Source organism: Protopterus annectens, chromosome 14.part0, assembly GCF_019279795.1.
Source record: "Protopterus annectens isolate FY-2018-M chromosome 14.part0, PAN1.0, whole genome shotgun sequence".
In the NCBI taxonomy this organism is placed as follows: Eukaryota; Metazoa; Chordata; order Ceratodontiformes; family Protopteridae; genus Protopterus; species Protopterus annectens.
Window position 1 is genome coordinate 418,740,110 of NC_056748.1, and position 22,794 is coordinate 418,762,903.

The 22,794-nt window shown below is 40.4% G+C and overlaps 1 protein-coding gene across 1 annotated transcript in view; it reads right to left on the minus strand.

The window, feature by feature from the left end:
• The window catches only part of EDRF1 (erythroid differentiation regulatory factor 1), a 1,512,804-nt gene that overhangs the window by 288,769 nt on the left and 1,201,241 nt on the right, over nt 1-22,794 (minus strand). The window lies entirely within an intron of this gene.

Consider the following 22,794-nt stretch of genomic DNA (forward strand, 5'->3'; position numbering starts at 1 on the left):
GCCATTTTGAGCATTTGTTTCTTAGGCATGGATGCCTGTCCTGGTGAATGTTAAATTTGTTTCTTTGTTTTTAAAGGAGGTTTAGACTTAGCAGAAGATTTAATGGTTAACTGAGTAGGTCTGAAAACACCCTCAGAAGCTATGGGTTGTTCAGCTACTCCGGATCACTCTGAAGGGTTAGTCTCGGTAGGCTGAAAATCTTGTGCGTCTGAAGGCCCAGCCATCTCCACATGGGAGTCAGAGGCGGCCTGTGGTTCTAAAGAAGCGGTCGTCAGGGGCTGCAAAGATGCCTCACTGAAAACCGGAGAACCGGTGACTGGCCTAGAAGAGGCTTCGTCGTCAGTTTTGGGCCTCGGATGCCTGTCCTTGTCTTTGCGCTTTTTAAGTATTCTGGTCATCGGTAGTTCCAATGGCATGGTGTAATTGAATTTTCTGCCAAAATAATGTAGGGCAAAATCAAACCGTTTAATAGTCCGCTTGTTAAACCTAGCACAAAACCGACAACCAGTGACGTCGTGGTCTGGGCCTAGGCATGGGATACAATAAGAATGGAAATCCTTATGAGGTATTTGCTTCCCACAAGAAATACAGTTATTAACTTTTATTGACATTGGCCTGAGGCAAGAAAAAGTTTCCCCAACGGGATACTTAGCTTTGTAGAAGACTTCGGTTCTGGATTCGGAATGAAAATCTCAGGAGTCGGCCGACCAGCACTTGTGAACTGCTTTTGCTTCGGGCACCGCGTGGCAAGAAAGACTGGAGAAAATGGCGTCGGCTGCATCTTATATACCCCTGTCGCACTGACGTCAGGGAAGAAGCGACAGCAACCGACGCCAGACCAAGACTTTGGAACTCAGGCTGACTGGGGAACCGCCTGACGGCAGGATAACCCAAGTGTAATGACTGCAGCAGTGTAACATGATGAACATCATAGGGTAGCGAGGGAAAAGGGGGAGGGGGTGAAAGCGAATACCATAATGGAAATATCGAATAGAGAAAACTATAAAGCAGTTAAGACAAGAAGTGTCATTGTTAGAAGATTATAGAAGAGGGAACAGATCAACAAAAATATTAAGAAAGATAGATGTGATAAAAGCAATACGCAGTATTAGAACAGACCAGGATCTAGTATGCACTATTGGAGATAAACTAAAAATTTCAAAACAGGCGGAAAAACTCAAAAGATACGAAGATAAATACAAGGGAAAAGCACAAAATAAGCAATTTACTGATGACCCAAAAAAAGTTTTATAGAGAATTGGGAAATAAGGTAAAAGAATTGATAGACCGCCGAAGAAAGAGGAAGTAAATACATTTTGGAGAAGTATCTATGAAGATCCTGTGGAACATAAAGATGCTAAATGGATAAAAGTAAAAGAAAGAATAAGAAGTTTAAAGGTACAGGATATGAAATGGGATGAAATAACAGCTAGAGAGATTGAAACAAAGTTGGGAAAAGCCTCTAATTGGAAAAGCCCAGGCCCAGAAGCAATACCTAACTTTTGGCTTAAAGTATTAACTTCTTTACACAAGGATCTAGCAGTAAGAACTATTTATATGCACACCCTGAACAGACACCGCACTGGTTAATAACAGAAAAAAAATGCTTTTACTTAAGAGTGAACCTGCAAGCTACCCTAAAAATTATAGACCAATAACTTGTCTTCCAACATATAAACTATACACGGGGATTGACGCAGAGTTTATAGTCATTTAGAAGAAAACTCAATTATGGCAGTAGAACAAAAGGGCAATAAAAGAAAGTCATATGGAACAAAGGATCATTTGTTGTTAAATAAAGTTATAGTGGAGAACTGTGAAAAAGGGAAGAATCTAAGTATGGCATGGATTGACTATAACAAAACATTCAATAGTATCCCACATTCATGGATAAAAGAGTGCTTAAAAATGTATAAGGTACATCCTACACTGATTGATTACATTACAGTAACCATGAAACAGTGGCAGACCACTTTGCAATTAAGCCATGATAAAGGACAGATTATTATCCCAGAGATAAAAATCCAAAGGGGGATATTCCAGGGTGACTTCCCTGTCACTGTTGCTATTTTGCCTTGCCATTAATCCATTACGCTGTTTACTTAACAGCTTATGCCATGGCTATAACTTGGCTTCTATAAAATAAACTCTAATTACTTCTCATCTTCTCTTTGTCGATGATTTAAAATTGTATAGCTCATCAGATGAGGAACTGAAAGCACAGCTGCAGATTGTCAAAACTTTTTCAGATGATACTGGAATGTCATTTGGTCTTGATAAATGTGCAAAAGCATCCTTTAAAAAAGGAAAATTGCAGCACCAGGAAAATATCAGTTTGGGACAAGAATGTGATAGAACTTGAGCAAGAGGGGGTGTATACATACTTGGGAACTGATGAAAGATCAGCAATAAACCATGAACAAATGCAAATAAAGCTTAGTAAGGAGTACTTTAGAAGACTTAAATTAATCCTGAAAACAGCACTGACACCTAGAAATAAGAACCAAGCTATAAATCAATGTGCTCTTCCTGTCCTAACTTACAGTTATGGAGTGATTGACTGGCCCCAAAAAGTGTTGGACAGATTGGATATTAAAACAAGAAGGATGCTTCATGCTCACCAAATGATTTATAAAAATCAGTGTATACCAATATTATATATTCCACGTTCTGAAGGAAGGATGGGCCTCTTTGAAATTGATTACATGTATAGATCTGCAATCATGGGACTCCACACATTTACTGACCTCACAAGATTCAAATGTGATGAAGGTTTTGAAATATGAGTAGAATAAATATAAGATGACATCTCTGCTTAATTTAGCAGAAGCATATCGACGTCAAGCAGGAATGGAAATCAAACCAGAAGTGGATAAAAATCAGGCAGCAACTGAATGTGCTAAAAAACAAAAGAAAGAATATAAGGCAAAGGACCAGATGAGAAGGCAAGAAATGTGGAAAAAACAAATATAGTTGCAAGTATAGAAAACTTCTGGAAGAGCCTCATGTTGATCAAGAACAAATGCAGGAATGGTTAAGGAGAGGTGAATTTACATCAAGAAATGAAAGGTTAATATTGGCAGCCCAAGATAGTGGGCTATGTACACGCTGGTTTAACCAAGTCCATTGAACATGTGGGAGAAACAGACATATGTAGGTTTTGTGGAACCAAATTGGAAACAGTCATACATCTTACTGCTGGGTGTGACTCTCTAATGGCAGAGGGACAGTACACTGAAAGGCATAATAATGTGGAGAGATTGTTACACTGGAGATTGTGCAAACATTATGGTATTGAAGTGCCTGAAAAATACTGGAAACATGAGCCACAGAGAATCATAGAAAATGATGAAGATTACATCACACTGTATCACCCAATACCAACAGTCCAAAAGATAGATGCTAGAAAACTGGATATAGTGGTCCAAGAAAAGAAGACAAACGTAGCACTGATCATAGAAATCGCCAGACCTAGTGACTACAGTGTCTTGCATACAGAGAGACAACTTCATAAAATATCTCGATCTGCAGGCAGAAACAAGAGCCATGGGGAAGAAAGATACCCAGACAGTTCCAGTAGTAGTAGGAGCAACTGGTCTTATAAAAAAGAATCTACAATCGTATTTAGATACGTTACCAATTCTTGTAACACCGTACGAATTGCAGGAGGAGTCATTACTGGGCACATTGCGGGTGCTGAGAAGAGCACTTTTGGCTAACATCAAAGAGTGAAACAATACTAATTTCATGAACTTTAATCGTACTTTGACTTAGGAATGGGGTCCATTCCCGTCATGGTATTAGAAACCCAAAAGACTTGGAGAAATTTGAGTTTGTCACTGTCACTGAGCAGGGGTCATGTTAAAGGTGGTAGTGTCAATACTGATGAGCAAGGGGAAGACAGAACCTGAAAGTACCATTCTTGCTGAGTAGGATGCTTTTCGGTGCACGTTGACCACACCACATGCAACTTTCCAACTAAAATTAGCAGAGATGACATTCACTGCACCTCTGCTTTGGAGGCGTATGGCAGTCTGAACCCCTTCTTAGCAGTTCAAAGCACCATTTTACAGAATAGAGTCCCTTGATCCATCCATGTGCAATGCACAGCTGTATGGGTATAGCTTATCATGTTTGGGAGGAGATGAGGGGAGTCAGATGAGGCTGCCCGGTTTTTAGTCTACAGGATGGTTCATAGAACAGAAATAACCATACATTTTAAGTAAATGAACTATGAAGCATGTACAACTGTTTTTACTTCTTAGCTGGGCTCAGCATACTTTTGTGAAAGCATTTATTTTCTAATGAAAATAGTCTGTCTGAAAAGCTATTTCCATGAGGAACCAGAGTAATAAACAGCTAAACAGATGCTAGTGGAAATCTCATACAGCTGACTGAAGTGATAGCCTGCAGTGCTGACAGGGTAAACCTAAGACATTGTTTAGGCAACGGCTTCCAATTGTTTTGATTCTCACACTCTCACTTATGAAAGACTAAAATATTTGAACTTGTACAGTGTCTCCTATGGAGATTTAAGATGACCTTATTTGGGTATTTAGGGCATTAAGAGGCAACCACCTCTGGGAATGTTTGGGGTTATCAAAAGTGTACTAATTGGGTGCCTGAGATAGTAGCTGATGCATGAAATAGACCACCAATTTACATTAAAGCAAGCATTAATGAAGATATTTAAGAACAGCCTGAAGAGTTATTATGGAAACAACTGTTTTAGTATATTTGCAGGCTATAAGGGCATAAATGCCCATGCTTGAAATATTTGTATGTATGCATTAATATTGTGTCTTCCATATAATGTAGTGACTTACAATCTCCTAATTTGTCTGTCACAGCTTCTTCTTGTAACGTGACTGAGATGGCAGCAAACGTATATGCTATAATCTTGCATATGTACACGTGAGCCTTAAAATTAACATAACATTGCCCCAGACGTAATATATCATTCCTTGTTATAGCTTTTGCATTCCAGACAACAGCTTTAGGTAAGACAGCTGGCTGTCCTCAACATTTCAAGTAATCTGGTCCAATGGCAATGTTCCAAAAGTGTTCCTAACTAGACATTGGTCTGAAAGGGAAAAGTTGATAAATTAAGGCTTGCAAACTTATTAAAAATGCAGTTTATAAAAAGCATATAAATTCTTCTTTTAATAGGCTGCGTGGTTATAACCTGGCAGGGTTAACCAGATATTAGGGAGGCAATGTGTTTTGGGGACTGTTTATTTTCTTTTTTTAATACACTGGCAGGGACAACCAGATTCCTGTGGTCTGTGTGTTTTGAGGGGCTGTTGATGACTGTCCTCAGTTCTGGTCTGGAATGTTTAATGTTTTGTGGTATGTCTGTATCACTAATGGAAATGACATTATACAGTTAGATATCTACCCGTAGTATAATGTATTTCACTTATTTATTTATTTCCGTTTGTTAACTGGGACAGAACACTGGTCTCTTTGGGCCATTTTACAGATTTAGCCCATGAAATTAAAATAAAGTACAGACTACAAAATTGGCATTACAGCATGACAGGAAAGTAACAAAGTCCATAAATGTACAATATAAATTCATTCTAAAATGGTAAAGAGAGGGAAGGAGATGAGATTTTGTCATTAATAATTTAGTAGGTAAAGAGATACAGGTATTAATAGGGAGAATAGAAGTATGTGAGAAATTAGTTGTGCCTCTCAGCTAACAATATGTCAGTTTGGACATGGTAGAAGGGTGGCATGGCTGAAAGTTGAATATAAAGTGTTTTACATGCTTATTGCCTACTCCATTAAGATTGCCTACTCCATTAAGATTTTTTTATCAGAAGCTCAGAAGATTGTCACATTTTTTAAATCCGTGAAATGTAATTCTCTCTTTGGGGGGGGGGGGGGGGGGTTGGCTGTAGCCTGAAGATAACTTAATACAGCAGCATACAACTGTAATATTATCTAGCTTATTTCTTAAATTTATCCCTAGTTTCTTTAGATTCTTTAGCAAAAAGGTGCTATTATGAATGTTCCGAGATCCAACTTTTAAAACATGTTTGGAATACTATAAATCATCAAAATAAATGTAATTTATGTAAGCAGCTGTATAATAGTATTGTGAATTGTGAATAGAGTGCCTAATGTTTACAGCTCCTGTACTGTGATGGTCAGTACTTCTCATTCTGCACATACAGCAGTGTTACTGATTAGGCTTCATTTGAAGACAGTGTGGGTCAGGACTCGTACCTCTCAACCAGTACAATTTTGGTAGAGTACTGATTACTTTTAATAGCTTCTTCATTGTCAAAAGAGTTTATTGTCCTCTTGTTTGAAGTCAGGAAAATACTTCAGTGAGTCACTGTGGATTCTACACAAACATATAAGCACGTTGCTAAATACTAGACCATTTACCCTTTAGTGATAGCCAAAATTACTAGTTACTTTTCTGGGACAGGACACCTTAGAAATAAACAACCGCGACTGAGTGAGGATGATCCAAATCTCACAGTTTGTAGCAACACTATGAGGATGGTGTTTACACCAAATGTTGCTTGTGATTCAAGCAGTAATGTTGCAGATGACCCAGATGGTGCTATGGAGGTGGAATCCTTACAAAGTATTGCTTCTGCTTCATGTAGTAATGCCATTCATGAGGCTGCTGGTGACACAGACTGGCCTGACTGATGGACTTTGGACCAGAAAAATTACTACTGCAGTAAGTACAGCTGGCTGTCGATTCGCAATAAGAAACTTGGATGTAAAACGTGCCATAGTGTGTGTGTGTGTGGGGGGGTCTTGGCGTAGAGACTAAGAAGGGTCTCAAAATTGCAAAGGAATGGACCAATGACTTGATAACTTCCTTTGGTGAAAGTTGACAAACAGTTAACATCCCTGCGAAAACAAATATTCGACCACAAGGAATCTGTGAGTCACAAAGCCTCTTGAAGAAGCAGAACAGATTCTGGAGCAGACAGTTTTGCAGGCCCAGGCAAAAGAAAAAACACAATGAACATTTTTCATACTGCCTATAAAGTGGTGAAAGAAAACTTTTAGTTATGTACTTACCATAACGATAGAGTGGCAGACGCCACCACCATAGCATCTACAGGTACTCCCCTTGGTCAAAAATTCTTTTCCAGGAGGCGCAGATAAGAACTTATTGGGGCGGCTAGGAACTGGCTCCACAGAGTCAGGGTGTTCCCACACCCTTCAACAAATAAGCTCCAATAATTCATCGAAGGGTGGAGACACCCAGGAGGTGAAAGGCTGGGCTCCGAAGGCCTTGAGGAAGACAGACTCCCCCTCAGAAGGGTTTTTGGATGGCCAGTCGCCCCGCTGTCTCAAGATCTCCAGGATATCGGAGAACAAGACATCATCAGAGGACGACTTCGGGGACCCTTCTGCATCATCGAGGTCGGTGTCCGAGGTGACAGACTCATCTGGGGAGTCTACCTGCTTCCTCTTACACAACTTCTTCCTGGGAGGCTCCTCAGGCATGGACTCTGAAGGGCCCTCAGAAAGCAGGGAACCACACATGGAGGTATCCTCAGGCCTAGGAGCCCCGCTGTCCAGAGATAGGGGGCACCATAAGCTGTAGTCGCAGCGTCTGGGGATGGAGTTGCCGATTCAGGTGAAGTCACTATGGACTTGGCCAGCGCGCTCCTCATAGCCTCGAAGACAGGTCCACCAGAATTGGACGAAAAACCCGCCTCCGAGACCATGACCGGAGTCGGGGTACCCCTAGCTGAAGCACCAAAGGGGAGACTCAGAGCTGAAACCTGAAGCCCTGATGTATCCCCCTTGGGTTCGACTGAGGACACCCGAGTACCGAAACCTGTAGAAGGGATGGAAAAGGTTGGAGCTGAGGTCAGATCTCAAAGACTAGCAGGAGGTTTCGGAGCCGACCCAAGGACTTCACTCGATTCGGCAGACTCCGGCTCTGACGACACCGAGGTTGTCGGAGAAGGAAGAAACAGAACTGATATCGTGGCTGGCTCCGGAGCCGACTGGGCTGGAGCCAAAAATAATTTAGTTAACACTGGCGACTGGAGGAGCCTCTGGACCACCCTATCCACATCTGAATCAGACAGCCTGGAGGACTTGGAGGAGACAGAAGGGGGTCGACAAACCTTCTCTGTCTGAACCGAGACAAGACTGGGGGAACGGCTCTGAGTCGGCTCCAAAGGGATCAGAACCGAAGCAGGCTCGAGAACCACCGCAACCTCCTTCGGTGCCGACGACCGTGGAGTAGAAGAAGCCGACCCCGAAACAGACAAGACTTCCTGTGGCTCCGAGACCAGTGGAGCCGAGGAAGGAGACATAGCCTTAGACAGTACCTCCTGCGGCTCCGAGACCAGTGGAGCCGTGGAAGGAGATATAGCTTTTGACCTTTTCTCCGGAGGCTCCGATGAACTAGCCGGAGCCGGAGACTTCTTTTTAGTCTTAGACCTGGATTTCTCTGAGGGGGGAGAAGACACTAAAGTTTCCTCAAAGGAGGGTTTAATCAAACCCTTAAGGATAAGCTTATTTTTTCTCTCCTGTAAAACCCTGGAAGAGAAGGCATGACAAACACTGCAGGATTCCTGCAAGTGTATGGCACCGAGACAATAAACACAGATGGCGTGGCCATCATTCAAAGACATTTTATACACACATTTGGTGCATTTTTTAAAGCCAGATGGCTTATGTTCTTTTTGTTCCTTGCCAGACATAAGTAAACACGACCGCACACTCAGCAACACAAGGAGGGAGGGTGGAAAGGGCTCTAACTTAAACGCCCAAACACTAAAGACACAAGATAGGGCAAAGGCCCTCTAAATTAATTAGGCCTAGCCCGCCAAACAAAAGGATTACCACACAAAAAAAACGCACTCAATCACAAAAGGGAAACAACAGACAACGTAGCTATTAAAATAGCTTTTTGGAAATAATCACTCGAGCAAACAGTTATTAAAGTCAAAAAGACGGTACTTAGCCACAGCCAAGTCGAGACCACGTTGTTACCCTAGGAGCGGCAAATGAGATCTGGGAGTTTGGGCGTGGTGCATCCTGGGATACAGGGTTAGCCCAGCCAATGAGAGACTTCGTGTGAGTCGGAGCCGAGCCCGTCAGTAATGAATGTAGGCGAGATAGGATCACATTACATCCAAAGCTTTCATAATTTTGAGCCTGAAATTGATTTGCAACAACTAAATGGAGTTGACATGGGATGCATTCTTCATTCTAGTAATGCATGCATCAACATCGTTAATCACATAAGCGATGAAATAAGAAAAATTCTTACAAAACAGATTGTCACATCCAGTAGCAAAATATCATTAACTATTGAGGAGTCAAAGATGTAGAGCAACAAATCGACACTCACCATTTCTGCAGCTTCGCTATTTCCTCGACTGTGGAGAGAAGGTTACGGACTGGGTTAAGGTAAGTGTGCGAACGAAGGTGAGTGCGCGATAGGGACCTTAGGGTTAAGGAGTGGGTAAGGTGAGTCTGCGATAGGGACTTCAGGGTTAGGGAGTGGGTAAGGTGAGTGTGCGATAGGGACGTTAGGGAGTGGGTAAGGTAAGTGTGCGATATGGACTTTAGGGTTAGGGAGCAGGTAAGGTGAGTGTGCAGTAGTTACGGACATTAGGGTTAGGGTTGGGTTAAGGCAAGTGGATAGCTAGTAGTGTATGTATGGTTTAGTGTAGGGTTTTGTGAAGTGTATGTGTGTGGATTATGTATTTTGGTGTGCTTGTGTTGTGTGTATGTTTGTTGGAACAGCAATTTTTTTCCCAGGGAAAAAAAATGTTGTTCTGAGTGTTCGATGTTGTGGTGTTTAGAGTAAAATGGTTTGATATCAGAACATCCGATGTAGTAATACTTCAAGGTTGTAATATAGATCCCCTTGTACAAACTAAAGGGACTAGACAATAAACCATTACTTAAACATATACTTGAGGAGGGGGGCTTCATTGCAAAATAAATCACAGATTGAGAGGCTATCTTCAAAGAACTACCTCTAATCAAGTTGAAAACCTTCTCAAAGTCAATTAAAACCACCAGAACAGGCTCAACTATCCCTTGCAGTCTTGACGTAAAGGAGCACTGTCCTTAAGAGATCCTCAATTTTCCATATTAGTACAAACCCAGCCTGTGTGGGAAAGATAAATTTTCACAGAAGAGATTTAATCTGCTGTGCTAGGACTCTAACATATACATAAAGTTCCACATTAATAAGAGAAACCAGGCAATGGTTTGCAACCAGTGACCACTAAGGAATCTTTCCTGGGTTTAGGGATAACCATTATTATGGTAGATGTACGAGAGAAGGTTAATCATCCTGCAGGATCTGGAAAGATCTAAAAATATTCAACAACCCATGGAAAATTTGATACAAGGCTTTTATACAGTTACCCCATCCAGGTCAAAGGCTTCACCACAAGGCAAGTTCTGGGTTACCATCTATCACCTTGCACACCTCCCCTTGAGAAATTGTAAAGAACTCAACTCCACTTTTCCAGTGACAGTTTAAGAGGGTTCACTTTGTTAAGAAATTCACTCGTCTTACTCTCCCAGTGATCAAGAAAAGGACTTCTAAGTAAAGTTGTTCACAGAAGTAATGGGACTCTGCAGTAATTCACACTTCCCCAGTAAGCATAACCTATTTGCCAGTCACCTTAACCCCTGCTATCGATATCTGTTGCTTGCAAGCCTTGACGTTTTGTCAAGAAACTTTCCAGGCTTTTCACCATCAGGCCAGGCACTCATTTCGGTTGTTTCTAAATACAGCTGTGGGATTTTTGCAACACAGTACACGTACACTTGATTTGTGAATTTCAAATTTTAACCCGTTATGTGATATATTGAATATTGAGATATTTCATTTGGAACCCCATGAATAAAGGATATAACAGGAGCTCTTCAAAACAAAATAACTGTCTGGGACAGGTGGACCCATCAGCACAAGGATAATGCAGGACTGCAGGTAAAATTTAAGATTACTGTCCACTATCATGCTTAATAATTTGCTGTGAGAAGTGACTTCAGTTGCTGCACTATTAACAGATTAGATTTTATTTATTTTTTCACGAAAGAGTATTTGCAGAAAAAAAGTATTTGGGGGGGGCCGGGACTGCATGGGGCAGGGGGTGGGACTGGGCAGGGTGGGGGGATGATCCAAATGATGCAACATATGCGTACCACCACCTTATTTCTTACAAAAAAAAGCCCTGGCTATAATGCAGAACTGGAACTGTCTAGACATAGCGAGGCCTTGCTGAGGCTAGTTACGGTGGCTGACTAAAATGCAATTACAAGAAAATGGAAATCAAAAGTTTAAACCAACTTTACTAGAAAGAGTGAATATAGTAGAGAAAAAAACAACTGGAATTAGGATCTTTAGAAAATAAGTGCAAATTTCATATTAAAAAATGGGAATTGTGGGAACAATATATGCAAAGGAGGAACGAGGTTTAAAAGAAAGCAGGACTTGAACGAGCTACGTAATGTGTGACTGAATGACTGGACAGATTACAAGTAATGTATAACATTTGCAACTAAAATTATGTCAATATGGTTTGTTTTCGTTTATATAAATGTATGACTGTCTATGTCATACATTTGTCTATTTATTTATTGACATTTGGTGACCGGGAAAGTCCAACTGGGTCAGAAACCCATTTTCAGCAGAGGCCCAGAGAGAAAAGCTCCAGCAGTTACAAATAACAAGCACCAGCATTTAACAGAATAGAAAGTAGTTAGACATAATCAAATATTAGACATACAGTTTGACAGGTCCTGTTTCAGACTGGTCAGTAGATAGCCTGGTACGTTATCAAGCCCCACAGAAGCAGTGTTCTTAGATTTCCAAGCTGTATACAGACACATGCATGCACTTATGTATGCACACATACACCTGACACACAGAACACTGCAGCCTAGGGATGGAGTGGTCATTCAGACAGAGTTGAATGGCAGAAGGCCATCTTTGACCTAATGAGAAGAGTCCTTTCGAAGAAGAACTGCTTAGGGAAGAATGAGTCTATTACATTTAACATCATCTGGGAACCACCATAATGGGGGGAAACATATATCCAACCCTACGCTGACTTTGCAAGGGAAAAATTAAAACAAACCACAGGTGATATGAAGCTAGTCCTGAGAAGGACTCAAGGTTGTAGCCTTGTGCAACCCCAGCATTAAGCAGTCTCCCTTACCCTGAGAGGAGGGGTAGTGAAGGTAGGTAAACAACCTACAGAAGGAAGCTAAAAAGGAATGCCACTGCATAAAGATACATGAGGAGCTGTGGTATTGTATGGGAAGTCGGAAGTGTCAGAGAAGTATGTAAGAGTGGTACAGGATAATGTACAATAACTACAAGCGGGTGAGGGTGTGGTGGGTGGGACAGATGTGACAGATGCATTGGTGGTGGAGGATCATCAAGGGATGATCAGCCTGAGCTATTTCTTATTGCAATGTGGATGATGGACAGTTGACAAGAGATCAGACAGGAGGAGTCCCGACTGGACTATGATGTTTGCAGATGACATTGTGATCTTAGAAGGTCTGCAAGAGGGTAGTGAGATCAGCTATGTTATATGGGTTTAAGGTTTATGGATGTGGTGAGAGAGGGACATGCAGGTGGCTGGGTGACACAGCAAAGATGCAGGGAGGGAGACGAAAAAAAAGTTGATCTGATGCTGCGACGACTAACGGCCCTAAAAGCCAAAAGAAGAAGACGACTGCATAAAGATACAACTTAGAGCAATGATTAGCAAAGAAACATATTTATTTTACTTATATATTTATTGACATTTGTTTATTGGAAAAGTCTGACTGGGAGAAAAATTTTCACCAGAGCCCCAGGTAGAAAAGCTCCACAGAATCATTTAACAGAATTTATACATTATACAGGTATCATATAGAAAAAAACTATACAAAAAGAAGTCTAAGCTATGAGTAAATTTACAAGTACATCAGATTACTAATTGTTTAAAAAGAAAAAAAGCACAAGAGTTGCAGTGACAGTAACACAATTGATAGGAAAGGAAGAGATAATAAGTAGGACAAGTTGGAAAATGATTTTAGTGAGGTAGTAAGTGTAGTTATAGTTCATAGAGTAAATTAAGGAGCAGGAAGTAGGATTTGGGTAGGATGGTTGGTGTCTCAGGTGGGTGTGTAGTGGAATAGCTAGTGGAGAAGATAGGAAAAGTTATTAGGCAGTGGGTAGGGTAAGACAATAGGGTCAGGTGTTATGAAGAACTAGTGGGTAGACAGAGTAGATTTGAGGAGGTAAAGGAGGAAAATTAGTTAAGGGAAAAGAAGGAAAATAGGGGGAAGGCAGACAGTAAGAACCTATAAGACAAATATAAAGTGGGGATGATGAGAGTATGGTGGCTGAGATGGTAGAAGGGAGTATATAGTCAAGTGGTGAATTAAGTAACAATGGGATAGATTAGAAGTACAAGGAATTTATCTATTGGTGAAGGAACAGTTGCATATACGAGAGTTAACAAGGTGCTTTATTTTAGTGTGAGCTTGAAGTTTATGAAACATTCAAAGGCAGTGATATTTGTAGATAAGGCATTCCATAGTTTAGCAGTAGCATAGGAGTAGAGACTATGGCCAGCTCTAGTGTTTGGTCTGTGTACTGTTATTAGTTGTTTATTTTCAGAACAGAGACTTCTGGTAGGGGTGTAGGGGTGTAGAATAGGTTTTAAGGCAGGGCAGCTTTCCGGCTTATATAATATTTTGCATGCTATAGATAGCTGTAGAAGGTCAACGTGATGAGGGAGTTCGAGACAGCTGAATTTATTTAAGGGAATAACAGTGGTGTGAACGATATGGCAAACCTGTGGCAAATTTTGAAATTTTATTATAGCAGGACTGAAGCTTGTCCTTTAGGGATGTGTGTAGGTTGGTGAAAATGGGTGCAACGTACAAAAGGGAAGGGAGCAGGTAGGCATTTGCAAGTGTTCGTTTGATGTGGGTATCCACAAAATGTTTGTGTCTATATAATGTTTTGATTTGATGTGTGTCTTTCTTATAGCATTATCATGTTGCTCAAATGTTAGTTTATTGTCTATGGTGATGCCTAAAAGTTCTGCATTTGTTATGATTTCTATCTTAGTGTTGCTTTGCGAATAAATATTAAAGCTGGGAGAGAGTATTTTTGGACAGAGGAGAAGTTTTGTTTTATTGGGGTTGATGAGCAATTGTGCTTCACTCAGCCAATATTCAATAGAGTTATAGGCTTCTCGTGTTATTTGCTGAAAGGTGCTGGATGCTGTTTGAGGAGGAAAAGATGGCAGAATCATCGGCATGTTGAATAATACAGCTTTGAAGGGAAGCAGTGTGCAAGTTATTAATGAAGATGTTGAAGACAAACGCCCAAAAATGGACCCTTATGGCATTCCAGTTTTGTTTACCTGATATTGAGACAAACTCAAAGTTAAACATTCTTTATGGTGAGGCTGGATGATCACTTCATTGCATTCAAATAAAACATCAAACATTCAGCTTATACACACTTATTAACAATGTAACCTCAGGATTAACCAGTCTCCCTTACCCTTGGGGGAGTGAAAACAGGTAAATCACCTGAAGGAGGAAGCTAAAACAGGAATTCCACTGCATAAAGATACAAATTAGAGCTGTGTTTAGCAAACGATTGGCTGAACTCTGTTGATGTTAAAAAAAACCCCTTACTGCAGAGATGGATGACCACTTAACATCACGGACAAATTTCTTGAGGTTTACAACTGTGAAGAATTCCAAGCCATAAAATCCCTGCCAGAATGTCAGAAGATGGAAGACACCCAAAAGGTTATGGCTCAAAAGGCTGAGTGATGTAATACCAAGGTATGAAGAGTCAGGCCAAGTAATAATGCATGGTCTGTGACTAGGGCCCTTTCGGGGTGGGGGTGGGGGGTCAAAGGATTCTAAGATGAGACTGTCAATGACCATACCAAGAACATGCTGGCCCTCCATGACTACTGTCCAAATCAAGGAAAACAAAGAAAACTGACTCCCCATAGATATCCCAAGTCCACAACTAGTACTGTGACTGCTGGGTTGGTGAAGTCATCCTGCTGGGCAACTTGAGTAGCAGAGCTGGTGTGGGTCAGAATGTTTGAAGTCCATCCTTAGACTGCAACTGAGCTTCATTTTCTTGGGAGGTTAGCTGAGCTAAGAAAAAGAACAGGAGGTCTAAGATGAAATTATATAAGTAATTCCATTAAGGTGAATAGCCTGCTTTATCTTCAGAATGTCATTCAGCAAAATTCTTTGAAGGCTAGTTAAAGACAATCTCTTCCTTAATTTGAATCGCCATCCAAGGATTGACTGCCTTAAGAGAGACTTAGCTATACCATCTTATACCCATACAATGCTGAGCCTGCTACCTTAGTCACTGTTAGTACAGTCAAAATTATACTCACGGAAGGCGGAGTACTTTACAAGTACATGATGTACAATTAAAAACCTGGACAGATAATAACTCAAGAGATGTAAATCCCTAAAGTGGCAAACACTCTTCTCTTACCCATCCCGTCTAATGCTTTAAACTTTTTGTCAGGCAGCAAAATGGTAAAATGCTGCTGATACCACCGAGTCCCTCTGTTGGACTGAGGGGATAAAGTAGCAAGAGGAGCTAACTATAAATTACCTGTACATTCTTAGGAGGGTTTTTGCTATGGTTAGAATAGCAGAACTGAATGGAAAGAGAAAGCCATCTAGACACAATTTGTTTAGAAACCAGCTATTCCTTTTTCTTGCATCATAAGATAAAACAGTTTAGATTTTTCGAAACTCTTCTTTTGTCCAGAAAATATTTCAAGCCTGTATACGTCTGGGAAACAAACTACCCTTTCAATATGTTGTGTAGCAGAATAGAAAACAGGAAGATGGACAACTTAATTAAAGCAAAATTCAGAAACTACTTTCGGCATAAAGGACTGATTAAAAATATTTCCTATCCATGTGAAAGAACCAAAAATACTAAATAAACAAAAGGGTCTGCAATTCAGAAACCTATCTGGTAGAAGTTAAAAACTATCAGCAAGGCAGTCTTTCCAGACATAAATTTTAGAAAACAGCCATCTGTAAGGTTTGATGGGAGGTTCAGCTAGTTTTTCCAAAACAAAATTCAAATCCCAACAATAAGCCACCTTTTTCCATAGCTGTCTAATATGGAAAAATCCATTTAAGAACTGTTTGATCTGATATAAAGAAAATGGGCTGGGGGATTTGGTGGAAGAGAGGCTGAAGAGTATGCAAAGCCAGACATGAACAGCTGTCACAGGTACTGGAGAACCAGGAGTGCTACCACTTGAGATGCGGCTTGTTCTCTGTTTTAGCATCAAAATGAAAATCTTTTTCCATTTCAGTAAACATGATTTCCTACTAGCAGGTCATCTTGCCTTCTTCAATACCTGCTGCACACTCTTAGTAAAAAATTATCACTAAAAGTTAGATCAAGATTTTGGATACTGGGATGAATTGGAGATCCCCTGTCCTGTGTGAGCAAATCCACACTGTGAGGATGTTTCTGGTAATTGCCCTTGGCCAGTTGCATAAGAATGGAAAATCAGTTTAGCCAAAATGGAGTCACCAATAATATCTTTGGTAAGTCTTTCCTGATCTTTTGAAGGACTTTGGAATTGAAAGGAAAATGCAGAGAGAAACATCCCTGCCCATGGAACTGAAAACGTATCAGTCTTCCAAAGCTCTTTGCCAGGTGTTTCAGCTGTCTGCTTAGATTGACAGCAAACAGCTCTATCTGTGCGATTCCCCACCAGTGGACTATGTTAAGGACAACATCTTGTTCTACTATCTTCTTGGGGGGGTCTATCCTGAAGCTTCTCAAGGTGTCTGCTACTGTGTTTTGCTCTAAAGCACTGTAAGCAGCCTATAGAAATAGGTTATAAACTGCTATGTATCAGGTAATCTTGGCCAGCCTGCAAAAGGGGTATGATCTGGTTAAGCCTGTGTTGTGGTTTCCAGATTCCCTACACTTTGACATCCTGAGAAACCGGGTCCTAAGCAAAGGGAAAAGGAGGGAAGGAGACTTGAAGTATCAATATTTTAAATTTTGGAATGTACAAAAAAAACCTGTTTAGCTGCATAGCTCTAACATGAGCCTCCAGATACCCTCTTTCCCGGAAACCAGGAAAAGTCTTGAGTACAATCCTTGACCTTATTGACTTGAGGTAACCGGCTGTATAACACCCCCCCCCCCCCAAGTATTAAATCTGTCATAACTGGCATCATAACGAAGTTGGCCTTTTAGTGGTTGAGGAAAGCCTATAGTCATGGCAAGAGATGTCTACTAGTGTTTGTAATCCTGTTCTATAACATTTAGAATCCAAGACTCTGATCATACACCGTCATGCAGGAAGACAAAAAGAAAGACTTGCTGCATTTTCTGAGGATGGTGAGGTTGAGGGAGAAAATATGTAGCAGGGCAAGTCAGAAGTTCTTCCCTAGGGATTTAGATAACTGAGGTTCATAGGTTGTCTTTTGTCGTTACCTTATCCCTTTCATTTGAACTGTTCTGTTCTAGACTATTGCTGACTAGAGCTGAAACGTGTATGACATGGGCTTGGACTGGCAGGATAGTTCCTTTGAAATTTAGGAAATGTTGATCAGATTATCTGTTTAATTCCCTGCATGAGTTTTCAAATTTTCTTCTTTTGAAAAACTTCAGCAGAAGCATCATCAAAAAGGAAGCCCTTGTCTAGTACAGTGCTTAAAAGCTGAGCTTTCATATCTCCTGGGAAGGACTGCAATCTTATCTAAGCATGACTCTAATAACATACAAGTAGCAGCTAACTTGCGCACAGCATCTACAGCATTGCAGCCAAATTTGATTGCGCTTAATTACCTGACAGGCAAAGTTTGGCATACCCATAACATTAGATTTCAAGTCACAGATGGGGAGAGACAAGCTAATGTTTGTTTCACGTTGCTCAAAATAGATTTAAAAACAAAACAAAAAAAGAAACTTGGACATGTGGGTTTGTGAGTTAATAGTTATAAAAGCTAATGTGGCAGAGGTATATACAATTTTGCCATATCTATCAAGAGCTCTGGTGTCTTTATCATTAGGGATTGGATTAGTGAAAGGTTCTAGTACCTTTAACAGCATCCACTGAAATTACAGCATGGACAGCAGAAGTGGTTTTACAAAGGCACATGTGTATATCAGAAATAATGTAAAATATGTCAGGTTTCTTAGCAGCTTGAGGCTGAGAGAGTGGGGAAACTAAAGCAGCAGAAAATATATCCTCCACATCCACCAGTACTGGAAGTACAGAAACAGGCTTAAGGGCATCCATATTCAATAGCTCATAATACCTTTTCTGGGAGTCACAAACTTTCTTTTACCCTCTCATTTGAAAAAAAAAGTATTTCATTTTGGCACGTGTCGCCACAGGAAATTTATTTGTTGGGGAGTTAGATGGCAAACTTTTCTCTGCCTCAGATATACATCCAGTGGGAAATAGAATTTGAAAGGCATAGTCACCGGATGGATCTTAATTGAGCTTTAGTCCAACTGAGGAGCCTCGATTACAGGCAGGGACAGGGCAAAAGGGTAAAGATTAGAAAAAAAATATGCCCTTTGTAACTATACACTGTATACAAGGACACACTGGTGTCATTAAAATTAGCTTTGCTGTAACTAATGAGTCACGGAACTATTACATACTATGCAAAACTTTTTAATTTAACAGCAAGTAAGTAAAATCCTGATCTCAAAGTGGTTTCTTAAATAGTCTGCTACAGTGACTACAGTAGCAACTGCCCTGGTTTGGTCCAACGCAGTAGATTGCAAAAGCTCAGTAAATGATGAGCTACCAGGTTCCAAATTTGATCTTCTATATCCAGATATTAGTGAGCTGAAAACAATTTCCCTGATGACTTCATACCAATCTCTGATGGTACTTTATTGGATCCCTTACACTATTCAGACATGAACACTTGCTTTGGAAGCATCAACAAATGTCTACAATGACATCTATACAACTGGATGTCTTCTAGATATAACATGTAAGATCTCCAAGCACAGGAAATGTGCTATCACAACTGCTAGGATTTGTGACATCTAATCAAAATCCTGATCCAGCATCCTTTTAAATCCTTCTTCCTTTAATATTGACAGATTATTTGCACCAATGTCACACTCTACAACTTAATAAAGATGTTTCTTGTTTACAAAAAGTCACAGAACGGTTTCTGTTTGAGCTGTGCTCTCTCTAGAAGTTTTGTTTTCAGCATTTTTCTTTCTACCTTTTATGAAAATGCAGTAAGCTTTGTTCTTGGCAGTCTTTCCCATCAAAAAATGAGCCAGAGAAAGTACTACACATCGTGCATTCCTGTAATCCAGTAATGCTAATAACAGGCCATCTAGATTGAAGCATCACATTTCTTAAGAAAATTCTTTACTGTTTGAATCATGTATTCAAACTTGCTCATTGTACCATAAACACATTATACTTAACGTAACATGGTCAAATTCCCAGGCCTTGGAAAAGTTCTTGAAGTCACAGCATGTGAACTAAAGACAGTGTCTGATGTGACTTACTCTGGTATACCATACCTTGTGAATACTGATTTGAGCACAGGATCAAATGAGTTACAAAGGCATCCTTGACAATACCAACCACTTAAGCCTAACCTCCCTTTTCAAGAAGAGGCAGACCAGTAATACCAAGGGAGAATTCATGAATACCCACTCGGTTGTCTAGTTTATTTTTAATGACAGACAGTGTGTCACACTGCTTAATCTGGGGAGGATGTTCTAGAGAAGGAGTAGGTGCTGTGTGATGAATATTTGCCTCTATCTTCTTCGATTTGTAGATTTAGATCTCTGGTCCTACTGTTAATGTGACTGTTTGACTTTTGAAAGTACAAGAGTTCCTGGACAACTGCATCTCTTACTGCTAAATAAGCAAGGGCACAAATCACTCCTAAGGAATCTGCACGAGACTGGGCATGGAGAGATATAGCCTCCAGTTTTTCTTGATATTGCAGGTCTTTTAAGCCCTTAATCATTTTAGTAAATAACCTTTGGGGTCTTTCCAATTATTAGATAGGTATATGGGGGCATTGTACTCTATGATGGGTCAAATTAGTGTGGAATACAAGGGGGTGAGGACTTGTTTTGACCTGGAGGAAATACCTTTTACTAAGGTAGAGGGATTTCCTCACCACCACTGCAAAAGATTGTCAAATGTAAGGGATTAAGTGAGCAATTCACCCTAGTACCCAGATCTTTCACTATTTTCTCATTCTGTAGTGGTGCGTTGTCTATACTATAAGGTGGAGCTTGGGGTTACTTACCAAATGCAAAAGTGTTGCACTTTTGAGCATTAAGTTTGAGCCCAGTGTGTACTGACAAGTGTAAGCTCATGTTGGAGTACTTGTATGTCAGAGAAGGACTTCTGGCAATGACTCCCATCTTGTAGTCATCCTCAAACTTTGTTAACTAAAGACAGTCATTTGACAGATGGACATCTGAGAAGTAATTACCAAACAGCAGAGGTCCCAGGATAGATCCCCGAGGGAGTCTAGAAGTCACCTTCATGCTCTCAAAGGATGCACATTTCTCTCACTCTCACTGTACGACTTCTGCCAATAAGCCAGCTTGCTATACATCTAACCAAGTATGGGTCTATATGGAGCTCATTTAGCTTGTTTATTACATCTGCATGTGGCATGATGTCAAATGCATTGGCAAGGCTGAAGAATGCTGTATGGACAGCTTTGCCTGTAGTCTACAATTTAGGTCACCCTTTCAAAGTTGTTTGCCAGAATCATCATACAAGATCTACTCTTGACAAAGCCAAATTGATGGAGGTCAAGTCTTCTAAGATTTGTGATACCACACTTAACTAGGTTGGTTATTTATATTTATATGGCATTGCATACAAGTCTCTTTAGATTTCTAGATCTATTATTTTCAGTGTCATCAGTGGGGTCTCCATGTGAAGTAGCATCACAGCAGCTATACACCACACCTGTAGGACAAAGCCCATTGATAGGCTAAGGTTAAAGAGATTAAGGACTCAGTCTGCCAGTGCTTGTTTAGTGCTGTTTATTAGGTGAATGGGTATGTTTATCAAGCCCCATAGAGGAGGTATGCTTTGTTAGGCAAATTACTTTTAAATAAATGCTCTTTTTGGATGGCTGGTTTTCTGAATCCCTCCAGTATAAGTGGGCTTGATATAGCTATCTTGGGGGAGAAGTTGGCACTAAATTTGCTTGCCAGTATATTGGCAATATCCACTGGATGAGAGTCAGTAGTACCACTGTAAATAAGCTCTGAGCACTGTTAAATGTTATATTTTTAACATAAATAAAGAAGGATTTGTAGTTGTCTTTGGCCTCATTTGCTTCCTGGAATTTAATGGATGTCTTAATTTATCTGATTTTTTTTTTTTAGACTTTTAACCAATTGTAGGATGTCAATCTTGATATGAGGGACTAACTGAAAAGGTTAGAGAGTTTCCTTTATTGTAAAGTTTTCTTCTGCTACAGGACCACCATTCTGGTTTGCTTTTAAACTTCCCCAGTTGTTTGGATTTGGACGAGACTACCAAGTTAATACATTTGTCCTGGTGTGAAGTAGCATTTGTCTACATGCATTTTAACCATCAAATTTTGGATCACACATTCATACTCAAATTTAGTGACTTCATCACAGAACTATAGATTTGTGTGCTTAAAGTCCTTGAATTATGCGAAGTTTGCATCGGTTGGTTTTGAGATTTTGATACACAAGATAACTTGCCTTATAGACTGACTTGACCAGAGAGGGGAAAATCATGGAAACAGTCATATAGATGCTAGGTTTGTAAGGACCAGGTCAAATATATTTTGTTCTTTACTGTGTTCCATGACAATCTAAGAATTTCTATGCATACCTTACATTAGTATAGTAAGTTCCCCAGTTAATCATTGAACAGTTAAAATCTTTCAGGTTAACAGCATTTCTTCTTATGAGTTCATAGCATCATAAGTGTGTAACCCTTGATAAATATAAGGAGGGGCTTGGGAGATGAACCATTTACAGGCTGCCTGTGTCCATTAGAGACATAGGTGCCAAACCAGGGATGAATTTCCTGTTCCCCAGCCAATTGTTCAAGTTACAGTTGGATGGGGTTAGGGAGGAATACTGTTTCACATGGATATAGCGGCCTGTTACAGAGAAGGGGTATTCTCTGGGATGCATACCTGTCTCACCAGCAGGTCCTACTTATATCATAGTTAAGGTTTAAGTCTTTAGCATGGGTAAATATGGTGCTGTTTTGTAGACATGCAATAAGTCCATCAGGCAGGGATCTGATAATGCTTCATATGCCACACAGATCTTCCCTCAATAGCCTACAGAAGGTAGAATACAGGGATAGGGCTTTGCGGCAGTCTGCAGAGGACATGTTACTTACACCCTGTATTCTTTTAGTGAGGAACTTCTGTGGACATTCTAATTGCTGGATGTGTCTGGTTAGGTACACACTAAATGGGGCACTGTACTCGACAAGTGTGATGAACGCAGAATACGTTGGAACAACCTGCCTGGGATGACATGGTCGACAGACCACAATGCTTTGCCACAGATGGCCTGCACCTGTAGCCCCTGGGATTCCAGATACTGGCTAAGGCTCTTGCTGCCCCTACAGTGCCTTTTTTAGGCAAAGATAAAATGACAAATTCACCACGGTAACAGGAACAGGCAAGCAAAAACTGAGGGTAATGCTACTCAATGCCAGAAGTCTAAATCTCAAAATGCAGTCACTCGAGGCACTCCTGGAGAACATCGATATC